The following is a 15,789-nucleotide window of genomic DNA, read 5'->3' as shown; positions in this document are numbered from 1 at the left end:
CTCATAACTGATAAAATATTTTCACAGAATGGTCTGCAAAAAAAAAGTTGTTAAATACATTCAGGTTTGGTAGTAATACATGTTTTCATTGTATTAACTATGTAAAATTGCATTTTAACTTGTATCAAAAAAACTAAAGGTTTTGTTTCTTAATGTGTTTTATATAAAATGTTCTGAGTATATTTTGTTAGATATTATGAATATAAGGGTGAAATTAATTATGTTGTAAATATGCTGAAAGAAAAAGTTTGCTTGAATACATGTATAGAGTTTATACTGTGCATTCATACTATATGTATAACAGACAGGCTTCTCTTCACAGCATCAGGAAATGCCTAAGAAAGCAATACTGGAAAACAAGCATTACATGATTTTCTCATGTTTGTAACAGACATCCTTTTTTATAAATTCAGCAATAAGTGATGTTTTTCTAGTAGGAACAGCTTAAACAGATGTTTCCTTTCAGAATGGCATCCTCACATCAGCAAAAGTGCTTACATCACAAAAGGACAATAGAAAAGTCTAAAAACAGACATTATGTGACTTCCCATAGAAGGCCAGAAAAATATACTGAGGAAATAACAACCTCTTGTGTGCGTGACTAGCTCTGTATTTAGCTATTGTAGTAATTCAGTTATGTGAGAGAAGGACAGAGAGGTATTCTGTAGAAGTCATCATTCATATCTGTAATGAAGGAAAACTTTGTAAATATATGCTACAAATCTGACAGACTACGTGTGGTTTGTTATAAAATAAGTTATCTATGACTGTGCTTATAGCTGCAAAATATATTTCTTTATCAATGTGCAATTTGAAAGGCTTGGTACTTTAAACAGACTACAGATGGAGTCATGATGTGTCTCTGATTCATCAGTAAACAGCACAGCAAGTCTGTGTGTCTTAAGAAGACTTCAAATAAGCAAGCAGAAGTAAGCAGAGAGCAGCTCAATATAATTTTTCAGTAGGCATAAGGATAAATATCCTAAATCCTACTGTTCACCAACCAACTGAGCCATCTAAACAAGTATTAAAGGAAAAACAATGTGTTGTAGGGGACATCACTAACTATTCTAACTCCAAGTTCACAAAACAGGAAAGCTAAGGAGACCCTTTCTTGACACCACCACCCCCAGTCAAAAATCTCACTCTAACATGCACACATTCCTTTCAATGAAACAGGAACTGACAAAGCATTACACCCTATTCCTGTTTTGATGAAACAGAATTTGATGGAATGAATGAAACCCATATATTAATCCATTTCTTAGATAAGCTTTTCTGCTTCAGTTCAATAAGGGTATATAATATAACATTAGCATGAGAGGTTGGCTCAGTGGTGCAGCAGATAGCATTGTTGCCTTCAGTGTTTAGTTTGCCTGTTCACATGGATTTCCTCCCACATTCCAAAGACATAAGTAAGTGGATTGGACATCCTAAATTGGTTATAGGTGTCAGTGTGTGGTGTGGATGAACCACTGCAGCAGGCCAAGCCACCCAGCAATGTAAAGCTTGGTTCTAGATGATTGTCACTGTTAAAGATACATCCTGACGCCATGTGCAAAAAAGGGGTTGTAGATGGATATCACATTGTAGTAACCTAATACAGGAATTGTAAAAAGCTTTGAACAGTATAATAACTAAAAAAAAAACTGTGACTAGAAGAAGAAACCAACCCTTTTACAAAAATATATGGCAGGCATTCAGCTACTAAAGGATTCATACAATAAGCAGTGTTAATGAGGTATGGCTGATTCTGAAACAATGCAGAGTGCTATAACGTAACTAAACAACACTTAGACCACGAAACACTGAGACATCTCCAAATCACAATTCCCCCATTTTACCTTGTCGCCAGAAAGAGAAATACTGTATTACTAGGGAAACCAAGTTGACCATTTATTCTGTAACAGCCACTTGACAATGACTATTAAGCTCAGCTGTGCAATGAATTCATATACTGCTGTTCTTCTTAAAAGCCAGACAAGAACATCCTCACCAAAGTAAGAGCTATATCCCAGTAGGATGTGTGATCTCTGGCCCAACTATTCCAGGGGAGGCCCTTGAGTGAGTTAGACTGCAGGAAAAACAGCCATCACTTATATATGTGGGATCATTGTCAAATAATTATTTTAAAATCCCTGCCAAATACTTCTGATGACACTGTTTCACTTTACCACTAAGGGCCATTTAAAGTCATCAGTGCATTATCCTAAATCAGAAGTGTCCTTGTCATACAGACTAGAAAACCCTGTACATCAAATTTTGTAAAGGACATACTCCATATTCCAAAAAAGGATAACAAATAAATGCGCCACTATTATACCCTCAATTTCTTCAGATCAGCAACATCCTAGGTAATAAAGTCACTAAAACCCCCTAGCAATAGGTTTTGAACCTTCCCAGAGTTATATCTTTAGAACACATACATATTTCCTAATAGCAAATTTGTTTTCCAGCCTGAGTAATCATAAATTGTACTCCTGCATAGGAAGTGAGACCAAACTTCCCAGAGAAAATTGTTGTATCATTAGAAATTAACAAGTAAATTACACTAATTCTCTTCACTCAGCATTAACATGCTAACAATGTTATACCGAACATGTTTAACATCTTGCAATGCAACTATTACAAAGTTTAGGTAAAATCCAAGAACTTTTTCATTAAAACATATTTGCCCAATTAATCCACAGTAGATTAATCACAATCAGTATAAAACTACATTTCAGCATCATCCACAGCAAACTGAAAAAAGACCAAACAACTAGTTTAATCCTCTATGGCTGGTACAGCTGACCATTTAAGTCTATTCTCTGCTTCCAATAAGTCCTTTAAGACATGATTATGTTCTTTTAACATTACATGCTGAGATACCCAATCCATTTCAGTCCTACTTCAACAAAAACATTCACTCCAGTGGGGAAGAAGACATTCAAAATAGCTGAATGTATTAACCTGAACTTCACATCCTTCAGACTTCATGATAGCATAGCATTTGTTAGGTCATTTGAACTGTAAGCTCTTTCCAGGTGAACACATCTAGGTAGTCAACCAGACAACTTTATCAGTTTATCATTTATATATGCTCCACAGTCCAGACCTTCTCTTCCAACAAGTCAAAAGGTTTGCCTCATCACATTATTCGCTAATTCCATGGACTTAGAAGTAAACATAGGTAACGTCACCTGATAATTATTTACTTGCAGTTTCATCTTCTTACTCTTTCGTTGTAATGACAAAAAGGTGCCTGCCTGGTCATACAATAATATAGCCACATTAATCCCCCTTGTATCCATTTTAGCCATAAATTTCAACCATTTATTGTTCATTCTTTGCATCTGAAGTAAAACAGTCTCCAATGGCATCCCCATAACCACAACAAAGAAATAGTCCCATGTACTAATGACCTCCATCTTGTCAACTACCATCTGAGCTAAAGCTCATGCCAGCTCATGAATATTTACAATATGCCACCTCATGAATATTTACAGGACTAAATTCCAGACTTAACTCTTTCAGTGATTTGTAATTCCTGTACCACTTCAACTCACTTTTAAATATAATCTGCATTCACTCCACAAAGAAAAATAGTTTTAACTATCAAAGATGTAGTTAGGGTGGGGTGAAGGGGGAGATTGCCCCAGGTACAGACTATTAAAAGGCATGGTAGTCAGTGTAGAAGAGGTGCTGATTGGTCCCTACAGTCAGTATTGTAATTGCTTTTTTGGGCAGGTGGGTGTGAGTGCAGTATCTGTAGTCATTTAAGTGAATGATTTACTTGCAGGGTGTGTGCGTGTGTGTGTGTGTGTGTGTGTGTGTGTGTGTGTGTGTGTGTGTGTGTGTGTGTGTGTGTGTGTGTGTGGTCTACACAGATACTTGGCATTTCCAATAGGCTTCCAGCCATCAGTTGAAACAGTTACCTTTTCCAGAAACAGACAGGTGAACAGGGGATCTTACAGAGGAGAGACTGGAGCTAGTGGGAGAGGCAGAGGAGGATGCCATTAACTTTTGCTGATGAACGTCATCCAGTTAAGGTATACAATTTAAGTACGTTTTCATTAATTGTTGTTCATCATTTGAACTTTCTCCAAAATGTCTTATGCTTATACCTTCCAAATAGGTAGACATAGTCAGAACTGTCACTGAGATGAAATCAATTATCCACAAACTATACCTGCATACATTGTGGACCAGATTCCATAAAGTTCGTAGAAGCCATTTGTGGACAGCACAGCATGCCAAAGGAAGACTTCAACGTACTTGCTGTGTATGCGATTTCAGCAGACATGCTGAAGGCAGTTTGAGTACTTAGCTATTCAGTGTGGGATAATTACAGATTCTGCACGTCTGTCTGATTCCAAAACAACTTGTGTGCACACAACACAACTTAAATGCGACAAACTGTCACACTGACTTTGTTTCTGAAAACCTTGGAGTATGCTTTACGAAACTCAAGGAATAAAAGCTAATACTATGGATTTGATAAAAATCCATAGTAATAGCAAAAAAAACCCATAAAAATGCTTCCTGCTGTTAACGAACTGCAAAAGGCTGCTGTGATACAAGCCATAAATGAGACTGTGGCTGTGTACCCTAGAAGGCAGCCAGCTAGAGTCAGAGCAAAACTGCAATTAAACCAGTTGTCAGACCAGCAAATAATCGACAGGTACCAGCTAGACAGACAAGTGGTGCAGGCTGTCTGCAGCTTGTTTGCCCCTCATGTGTGTGCAGACCCTATGAGGAAATTCCATACCTCTTGAAATCAAAGTGTGTTTCAGTCTGGGTAAACTTGCATCTGGGACATCCCAGAGACACATGGGAAATGCTGTGGGACTGGCAAAATTCCTGGAAGCAATTTCAGCAATGTGGATGACTATGTACACTTTCCATCCACCCCCATGGAACAGAAAACTGTAATGCACAAGATTTACAGCATTAAAAATTTCCCCCATGTACTCAGTAAAATAGATTGCACACACATACCTATCAAGACACCAGTGCATCCTGAAGCAGACTGATAACAAAAAAGGCTGGCCATCCATCAACTGCCAGGTTGTGTGAGCAGAAGATGGCAGCATAACAAACATCATGGCAGCACCCCTTATAAGTGTCTATGATGCTGCCATATGGAAGGAAAGTGGTCTGGGGGCTGCATTCCAGCAAGGTGAAATACCTGAGGGACTACTACCACTAGGTAAGTACAGGAACACATATAGGATGCAAGCTAAGAATACCTCTTACAACAATATCCATGCTGACCAAATGCATTTTTATTCCCCCAGAAAGGTGACTGTGGTTATCCACTTGAGCTGTGACTAATGACCCCGTACAGAGAACCATACAACCCTGCACAGGAGGCCTACAACAGACCACATGAAACAACCAGAAATATCATAGAACATATGTCTGATCTACTGAAAGCTAGGCTCAGATGTCTGGACACATCCAGGGGTGTACTGCAATACACACTTGAGAAGGCAGCACAGATGATAACAGTGTGTGCCATGCTACAGAATATTCTAACAACAACAATACATAGTGGTCATCCTGCTGCAGATATGGGTGAACTACCCCAAACACCCCAGATGTCTTAATATAACATTCCACAGCTATCAGAAAATGAGCAGAAGAACACAGGGGCAGAAGAAACAGGTGTGGTTGATTTAGGATGCAACCACAAGTCCAGGCTTAGACAACATAGCAGGATCTGACACACCTTTGAGTCATGACAAGGTAAACATACAGAAGTACACACATTAAAAAGTAATGTTCAAGTGTTGCCCCACCACAGCAGCACAGACTGCATCTAATGGAAATTACCTAGTAGATTTACACACTGAGCATCACACATAACATCATAATTGCAACATATAACAGTATGAACATGTACAAATCTGTCATGAGAGGGACTATCAACTCAGGCCACAAGTGACACAAATATGCAGACAGACTCATAGTGGTGTATGTGTATATGACAGACAACAAGGGACATACATCTATGAACCCCAGCACTATCTTTCCACTATCAGCTTATGCAAACAGGAAAGCAGGTCAGAACATACTGCAGAAATGTTCTCAGTATCACAGGTAACACATAGTAATGTAAAGTATAGCTAAAGTATCATGTACTGAATGAAGTCATCTATAGTCAGTAAAAGTGACAGAACTCCCATGGCATCAGACTTCACAAAAACACACAGAAAGATGGCATCGTCAGTGGTCTGCACAGCAATTGTCATCCCCACAGGTGAGACTGACACTACAGAACATAGTGGATCAATTGTCACTGTTACTCTAATGCAGTCTAGGGCACCCACACTAATGGCTCACACTGCAGTCCTGGCTGCCCCTTCCATGTATGGAAACACTCAGCCCATGTTGCTCCACAGAGGAGACTGATGGGCTGGCACCAGCATGTGGAAACACACTGTGAGAAGGAACATGGGAGCCAGTTGACTGACTGGTCATGACTGCTGAGCTTACATCAGACTGGACAGTTGCATATGCATGTGCACATTGCAGCATAGACATCGATGCCTGATTGGCAAGGGTTGGTCTACTGAGTGGGGGCCTGACCCTCCCATTTGGCACTCAGCTAAGCACAGTCAGGGAATGCAGAATCCTGTTCATAGTATGGCACTGCTGTAGTACTACCATAACCAGGGATTCAACAGACTGTGCCACAGATAACATGTGTTCATTCTAAGCAGCCAATGATGCCATAACCTCACCAAGTCTGCGCTCCTGTCCTTCATGCAGCACACACAGGTGGTGTGCAATATGATCCATGGCACAGGCAAGTATATGATTGTCAGATCCATGACATCACTGGGAAAGTTCATTTGCCTGTAGGAATAGGTGGACACCCCCTGACACATGACCATGCACACCAGCCACATGCTTATATCTACTGTGCTGGGCCATATCGCTGTCTTGTGGGGACTTGTCACTGTGCTGTAAAATTGAATTTTATTGCTGTTTTCACTGTTAATAAAGATTTTTGTTGTTGTTGTTTTCACTGTTTGTTAAGTATTTACTGGTAATTTTTCATTGTTTTAAAGCTATCTGTTCTGCCTGTTCTGGTTTTACTGCCAAGCAGTCTTTAATTAACTGATCTATTGACTGCTTAAAACATTCTTTAGAGCCTCCTGACTGAATTTCTGCTATTTTAAACATTTTTTCAGTGTCTCACTGCAATTTTTATGCTGTGTTAAACATTCTGAAGTGTTTCCTGCTGAAACTGGGGTAGCTAGTAGCTGTAGTATAGTCCAGATCCAGGCCTGCTGCTTCTGGAACTGTTTGTAGTGGTTTGTTTGTTCTGAGCATGTTTTCCAGGCCATCTTGGATTGGAAGGGGCCTATCTGCACTTTTGTGAAAGAATTGTGCTGATTGGGACCTGTCTGGTAAAGGGAGGCCAGTCTAAGGCTTGGAATAAGCATCCTCATTGGTCCTTTTGAATCTTTTTAGAGTTTTTTTCAGGTTTTAGCTTCTGGTATTTAGGCCCTGCATTTGAGCAGGTTTCTGCTTGCTTGCTTGTTGTGCAGCACCACTCACCACCCCGCAATTGTGTGCCAAAGCAGGACAGTTAAATTCAACAAATTTTCCCTTAAAACCCAGGCAGAAATATCCATTTACTGAGCTCCTCCATGATCATTTCTGAAAAGCCACCGCTAATGACAACATCTTTCAACCTAGCATTATAGACAGTTGGACTACCCTTGTTTTTCCTGCCAGCCTTGTTGACTTGGGTCTCTTGAGACAGTGTAGCAATTGTCTCATGTACACAGACAACCCTCTACTAATACACAATCTAGTACAGAATGCGAGAGATGTATTTACACCAAGAATCTAGAATCCATGCTCTCTCTCACTCAAAACAGTAACACGAAGAAGTTTGTCAACTCACCCACCAGTATATATTCACATAGTACCAGTTCCCATACACATAGCACTACTCATACACATAGTAAGCATCAAACACATAAATCCACATACACGGAGTTTCTCTCAAAAATCTTACTGAAACACCAGAGACCTCCAAAACACAAGACTGCTACAGCTAACACAGTCCCCACAGAACCCATGACTGATAGCAACACCAGTGTCTCACTCACCAAGACCATAAGGCGTAACACTCAAAAAAACAAGTTTTCTTGTCATTGAAGACTCAATAGTGAGACACACGGATATCCCACTCACCAGGTTGGACAAGGAGAAAGTCACGGTCAGTTGCCTGCCAGAATTTGTCAAATCATGCATGCACTCAGGTCTCTCAGCAACATGAACTATGACAGAGTCATAACAGTATATATATTTCCTAGATGGGATGTATATACTATGATCATTCAACATAACAGTGCATTGTTTGCACATTCCACATTTATAAGTTCCTTTCTTGGATCTACTACCAGTGGTATTAGGCTTTCTTTTCTTTCAAATAGCTCTTTCATGTTAGTACCCAAGTTCTAACAAATGTGACATTTAGTTGGAACCTTTGTTGAAAAATCATCATGCAATGTAAGAACTGGCCAATACCTTGTTATTGTTTCTATCAGGTCAGAATTGCTGGAAAATGTGTGTATGTAACTAGTTTGTTTAGCTGCTGGGTGTTCTTATGCAAGTTATCCACTTAGCAAAATGAAACATGCATCCTAAAAGTGGTGGGTATTTTCAATCTACATTAGAGATAAATTTCCATGACCAAATTCTTGATTAGTTTCTCCAGGTAAAAGTTCCTCGACTTTGAGAAGTATTCCGCAGTGCTACACATTCTAGAAGCATGGATTAGTTGCTCTTTGATAATTCCTTTCTTTTGATAGAAAGGATGACTACTGCTAAAGTGTAGGTAAGAATTAGAATATGTGGGTTTCCTGTATACTCTTGAAGCAAACTTGCCATTGGTGAAATCCTTGATTATAGTTACATCTAGATAGTTCAAACTAGTGTTACTGACCGAGTGTGTAAAGGTCTGTATTGCACTGAGCGAAAGCACTTGAGAGAAGGATTTGGAGAAATTTATGTCGTGTGTTTGAGAGAAGGACTTGGAGAAATTTATGTCATGTGTTTGAATAAACTTTTTGTGGAGATTACCTTTGGCTTCATCGCTGTTTCTTGCTGCTCTTCGCTGCCTTGGATTATACTTTTCACTTGGTCTTGGTTTCAAGCTTTTTGCTGTGTTCTTGGTTCCGATTTGTTCCATGGCGGAGGAAGTGGTACAGAGCGAGTTCATAGGCACCCCACAGGTGCTCAAAGCTTTAGATGAAAATGGGCCAGTTACCAGGGCTGAATTCAACAGAGTATTGGACATGTTAATGCAGTTAACAGAAGTTTTCAACACTAGTAAAACGGACACGCTTTCAACGTTGCCAGGCAACCAGTAACAGGGGCTGGAGCAGAAGAGAAGTCGTATTTCCGGTGAACCCTTGCCAGCAAGCAGTGGCGTTCAGTTTGGGTCTAGTATCCAGCAGGGCATGAGTAAACAGACAAACAAAGCAAACAATCAGGGTGCGAGTGATGTAGGTGACCGTAATAAGGACTTTAACTTCAATGCCTGGGCGGAACAACAGTTCTGGTTCAAACAAGGTACAGACAATACTGTTAACAACGCTGATATAGAACAAGACTTTAACACATTACGTGATAAGCTGTACACCTACAAAATGAACCAACTGGAAATAGACTATTTAAAAGAATGTGTGAAAGTAGAAAGGGTTCCCAAAGGTTTAAGATGTTTTAAGTTTCCAAATAATGTTCAAAAAGGTACTGCATACTACAAGAAACTGTGTGACATTTTTAACCGTGCAGGAATTGAAATGTTGGAGGTTATGGTAGCAGAGTATGAAGCTAAGGCTGATGCTCTGCTTAAGGACTTAAATGGGTTGAATAACGCATTAGTAAATGACAAGAACTTTCCTTCAGTGAAGTATAACTATGATAATATTTTCAATGAAGTAGACAGGTTCTGTGTTAAGGTTGTGAACCGCAAGATACACAAATTAGAAAGGGATCTTAGGGAATATAGCGAAGGCATGGCTTACCCACTCCCAGTAAAGGCTAGATGGACTAACAACACTGTTACACAGCACAACAATGTCCGTAGTTTTAATAATGATGACATGCAGGTTGACCTACCTAGAAGGAGTGAGAGACTAGCGGAAAAGGAAAGAAAGAACTCTCATCAGGATTTTATATTTCCCCCAGACAAATCAGGGGGGAGGGGGGGCAGATTCCCAACGAGGAGATGGAACAAGTAACCGAGATCAGTCATGCTATGCCCGACCAGGAGAGTTGTGTACCTTTGGATTCACCTCCTATTACCCCCACCAGTTACATGGTGACCACGGATAATAATTTTACTGTTTATAATTTTACTGATTTAGAGATAATGAAGGAACATTTTAACTTATTTACAAGAGGTATGCATTTTATACCAGCACGATCATTTAATATTGAAAAAGAACTGATAGATCTTAAAATGTTTGTTAGGCAATTGAATTTGTCTCTATACTTCAAGGGTCAACCCTGTCAAGGTGACATACTTACTAGAAAGAGTACCTTTAACCCTCCCACACACTCCTCCACTAAGGTGTTTGAAGAATTGGTGGAAAGAGATCTAAGAGCTATTGGCATTAGACAACCTGCTGCAGGTCCCCAGAATCTAAGTTTGAATGAAACACACATAATCAGGTTTTTAAAGGAAGAACGGTGTAGAGTAATGAAACCGGATAAAGGAGGGGGCTTAGTTTTGATGTACAATACAGACTATGATGCGCATATTTACAACATGTTACAAGATGTTGAGCATTATGGCTTGATATTAACAAATGAGCTACACATAGCATATTCCAAAATTAACTATCTATTAATGGACCACCTTTGACAAGGAGCCATTAATGAAAAGCTATATAATTACTTGTTTGTAGCCAAACCAAGAATCCCAGTAATTTTTGGTATTCCAAAGACCCACAAAGGACTGGACCCTTTAAAATTCAGACCAATAGTTTCTGGTGAAGGAAGCATCACTGAACCTTTGGGGAAATTTATTGACTACGTCCTCAAATGGTTTGTTACATCACTAAGCCACATATGCAAAGATTCTTGGGACTTCCTAAAGGGTATGGGATCCCATTTGTACCACCCAGACCTTTTAATGGTAACTATCGATATAGTGCAACTATTCCCCAGTATACCACATTTGACAGGTCTGGATTGGTTCAAAGACGTTTTGGTCAAAGAAGCCAATCTTGGTGCCAATGTTGTGAATTTGCTAGTCGAATTCATGGACATTGTGTTAAACAATAATTTCATCAGTTTTAACGGCGAAATTTACAAACAGAAATTGGGAGTTGCAATGGGGGCTTCTTGTGCCTCTTGGTATGTGAACATTGTATTGCACAAATGGGAACAGACTTTCATATTTGGCACAGACTGGGTGAAACACATTAAACACTATGTTAGATACCTGGATGATATATGTTTGTTATGGCATGGAACAGAGGTGGATTTTCAGAAATTTGCAAATTACATTAACTCCACCACTTCCTTTTTGACCTTTACACACTCGGTCAGTAACACTAGTTTGAACTATCTAGATGTAACTATAATCAAGGATTTCACCAATGGCAAGTTTGCTTCAAGAGTATACAGGAAACCCACATATTCTAATTCTTACCTACACTTTAGCAGTAGTCATCCTTTCTATCAAAAGAAAGGAATTATCAAAGGGCAACTAATCTGTGCTTCTAGAATGTGTAGCACTGCGGAATACTTCTCAAACAAGGTTAGCTTTTTAGAAGAGAAATTTTGTGAAAGGGGCTACCGGCCAAACTAATCAAGAATTTGGTCATGGAAATTTCATGTAGAGAAGAAAAATACCCACCACTTTTAGGATGCATGTTACATAAGTGGATAACTTGCATAAGAACACCCAGCAGCTAGAACAAACTAGTTACATACACACATTTTCCAGTAATTCTGACCTGATAGAGGAAACAATAACAAGGTATTGGCCAGTTCTTACATTGCATGATGATTTTTCAACAAAGGTTCCAACTAAACCCACATTTGTTAGACGGGGGTACTAACATGAAAGAGCTATTTGAAAGAAAAGAAATGACGAATACCACTGGTAGTAGATCCAAGAAAGGAACTTATAAATGTGGAATGTGCAAACAATGCACTGTTATGTTGAATGATCATAGTATATACATCCCATCTAGGAAATATCTATTCCGGTCTAATGGGTATTTTAACTGCAATGCAAAATATGTTGTATATTTAGGCTCATGTATAAAATGTCAAAGTTTCTATATTGGGAAAACAGAAAGGACTCTAAAGAGAAGAATTTATGAGCATTTGTACGATATTTCCAAGAAAAAACAGACCAATGCTTTTTATAAACACTCTTTGTCCTGCCCAGATATGGAAATCAAGTTCATTGTGTTAGACCAGATAACACCCGACAAGAGAGGGGGTGACTGGGAGACTAAATTGGAATATAGGGAGCTTATATGGCAACTAAGACTGGATGCAGCTAAATGGCCAGGGTTAAATGACTACACAAATTTAAGTAGTGTTTTAAATCTAAGAAGAGCTAAGTTATAGCATACAGCATTTAGTAAGAGATTATCAACATTACTTATTTGTATCAAATTATTTGTATTTTATATTTATATTTATTCTGAGTATAGGGAATATAATCTATGTAACAACGTTTGAACACTTAATACTTTATTATTTTTATTTTTAATTCTTGTATTTTTAACATTTGATTTTTATCTATTACTATTTATTACTCACATCATTTATTATGGTACCCCATTGTAATATTTATTGCACACTAAACAGTGTTATAAGAATCAATCACTACAAATGTGGTTTCATGGGACATTAACATATAACAATATTTATTTATTTATACACGAATGCTTTGTGATTTTCAAATGACATATCTTTTAAATAACATATTTTTCAACTACAACATATTTAACAAAAGGTATTTTATTTAGGATTTTATGTATTTCATACAACATCTTGCTCTTTAATTTTAAATTGGCCACCAATTAATTTTAATTGTAACTTGACTGGTTTTAATTAATGAAGCACATGATCTCATTAAGAGACTTACAAATAAGGTTGTCCTGCCCTGCATTTTTATCTTGATAAAGCTCAGTATTGCACTGAGCGAAAGCGCTTGAGAGAAGGATTTGGAGAAATTTATGTCGTGTGTTTGAGAGAAGGACTTGGAGAAATTTATGTCGTGTGTTTGAATAAACTTTTTGTGGAGATTACCTTTGGCTTCATCGCTGTTTCTTGCTGCTCTTCGCTGCCTTGGATTATACTTTTCACTTGGTCTTGGTTTCAAGCTTTTTGCTGTGTTCTAAGTTCTCGAAAATATTACTGACATGAAATTAACCAAGCAGAACAAAATAAGAGCCATGCTGCTAAATGATAGGAGCTTAAACCAAAAACTGCACTCCCTGGAAGCACTTCTATCACTAGAAGATGTAGATGTCTGTGCAGTCACAGAAACCTGGATTAAGGCCTCAGAGTGTACCCCGGTCCTGCAAGGCTACAAAGCCTTCCACACCTTTAGACTGCAAAATGAACACATGAAAACCAAAGGAGCTGGTGTTTCAATCTATATTAGAGATAAATTCACCTTCCATCTAATTAGAATGGACAACTCCATGGAGTTTCTCCAGGTCCAGGTTACAGTGGGTAAGACCCCCATTCAAGTCTCAGCCAGTTATAGATCTCCATCCATGAGTCACGACACCCACAAAGTCTACTTAACCAAACTGAAGGCAATCCAAATTTTACCAATCACACTGGTTATGGGGGATTTCAATTATCCCACCATCAGCTGGGAAATTTACATTAGCCCAAACTTGCTAGCACAAAAGTTCCTTGACTTTGTGAATTCAAATGCTCTGGAACAAATAGTCCATACCCCGACAAGAGAAACAACCATTCTAGAACTGGTCCTCACCAACATGCCAAACATGTACACTGCTGCAACTGTTGGACCCTCATTAGTTAAAAGTGACCACAAATCAGTCACCTTTGAACTGACACTAACATCAGAACTCACAAAGGGTGAAATCAGACTAAAAAACTTCACCAAGGCCAACTATACCCTCCTAGGTGAAGGTATAAATTCATCCCAAGCCCCACCCCAAGTGGAAAGTGGTAACTACGCCAAAGCTTACACTAAAGCCCTGTACAATCACTTGCATAAGTGAATAAACTCAGCTGTACCAGAAAGAATCAAAGCAAGAGCCCCAAGTAAAAACAAGCTGCCATGATGGACATCCAGCATCAACAAACTCTACAATAAATGAAAAAAGCTGCCATCCAAGAAAACAAAAGCAAGGCCTCAACAATGGAAAAGAATCTTCCTCAGCCTCAACAGGCAAATAAGGCAAATAAGCCAACTTGTCGAATCCTCCAAGAGCTCCTTCGAGAGAAACCTATCAAGAACTTCCAAAGATAACCATAAGGTCTTTTACAGCTACATACGCAACCTAAAGGGTAGGAACCAAGCATGTACAAAACTAGTGGCCAATGGTATCACACACACTGACCCTGCAGAGATAGCAAACTTGCTAGCAGATAGGTTTGGTGAAAATCTCACTCCCTTATCCCCTCCTAACTTACAACAAACCCTCCCCCAAACGTCCCCCAACCCTACATATCTGAAGAGCAGGTCCTCAAAGCCCTGTTCAAGGCAAAAAAAAACAGTCTCTATGGGATCGGATGACATCCCAGGCTGTCTTCTAAACAGGCTAAAACATGAACTAGCATCACCACTAAGTACCCTTTTCAATCACAGCCAAATGATGGGCTTTGATCCTGCAGAATGAAGAACAGCTACAGTTACTCCCCTCCACAAAGGTGGCCTAGCAACAAACCCAGGGAATAAGAAACTCATAAGCCTGACCAGCCTCATCTGTAAGGCCATGGAATATATCATTATGGACCTCATAAATAAAGACATAGGTGACCTCCAAACCCTGGATCCTACCCAGTTTGGCTTTGTGAAGGGAAGATCTTGCCTATTAAAACTGATGGATTTCTTTGAAAGTGTGACAAAGGCCATTGATGAGGGCATATTTGTGCACACAACATAACTTGACTTGGCAAAGGCTTTTGACACAATCCCACATTCAGGCATTACCGATAAACTTAGCAAACTGAATGCAAACCCCTTTGTTGTAAGACGGGTTGCAAACTGGCTCACAGACCAGACACACACTATCAAAGAGGGTGACTCCACATCAACCAGCAAACCTGTTACCAGCAGGGTGCCACAGGGGTCAGTGTGGGCCCCCTACTGTTTGGTATATACTTCTCTGAAGTTCAAGTCAAAACTAAGGGATTGTGGTTGACCAAGTATGCAGACAACTTCCAACTAGGTGCAATCATTGAATTCCCAAATTATGTCAGTATACTCCATGAGGGTCTCGTGCAGATCAGTGACTGGTGTATTATCCATGGTCTCAAACTGAATGTAAAGAAATGCATCATCATTCCTTTCAGCACAAACAATGTCCTTTCACACTATCAAATCACCACACGAAAGAAGCAGCTTGTCAGGCAAAACAATAAAGCCTAGAACAGTGCAAAATAAAAAGAAAACACCGGGCAGCTCGATGTACATCACCACACTTTAATTTACAGTACACAGCACATTAACGCTGAACAATATGTTTTCGTTTGAAAACCTAATGAAGTGCTTTTTTCAAACAAAAATGTATTGTCGGGCGTTAATGTGCTGTGTACTATAAATTA

This window comes from Protopterus annectens, chromosome 2.part0, assembly GCF_019279795.1.
Source record: "Protopterus annectens isolate FY-2018-M chromosome 2.part0, PAN1.0, whole genome shotgun sequence".
Lineage (NCBI taxonomy): Eukaryota > Metazoa > Chordata > Ceratodontiformes > Protopteridae > Protopterus > Protopterus annectens.
The sequence above is the reverse complement of the archived record's forward strand: the minus strand, read 5'-3'. Positions refer to the sequence as shown.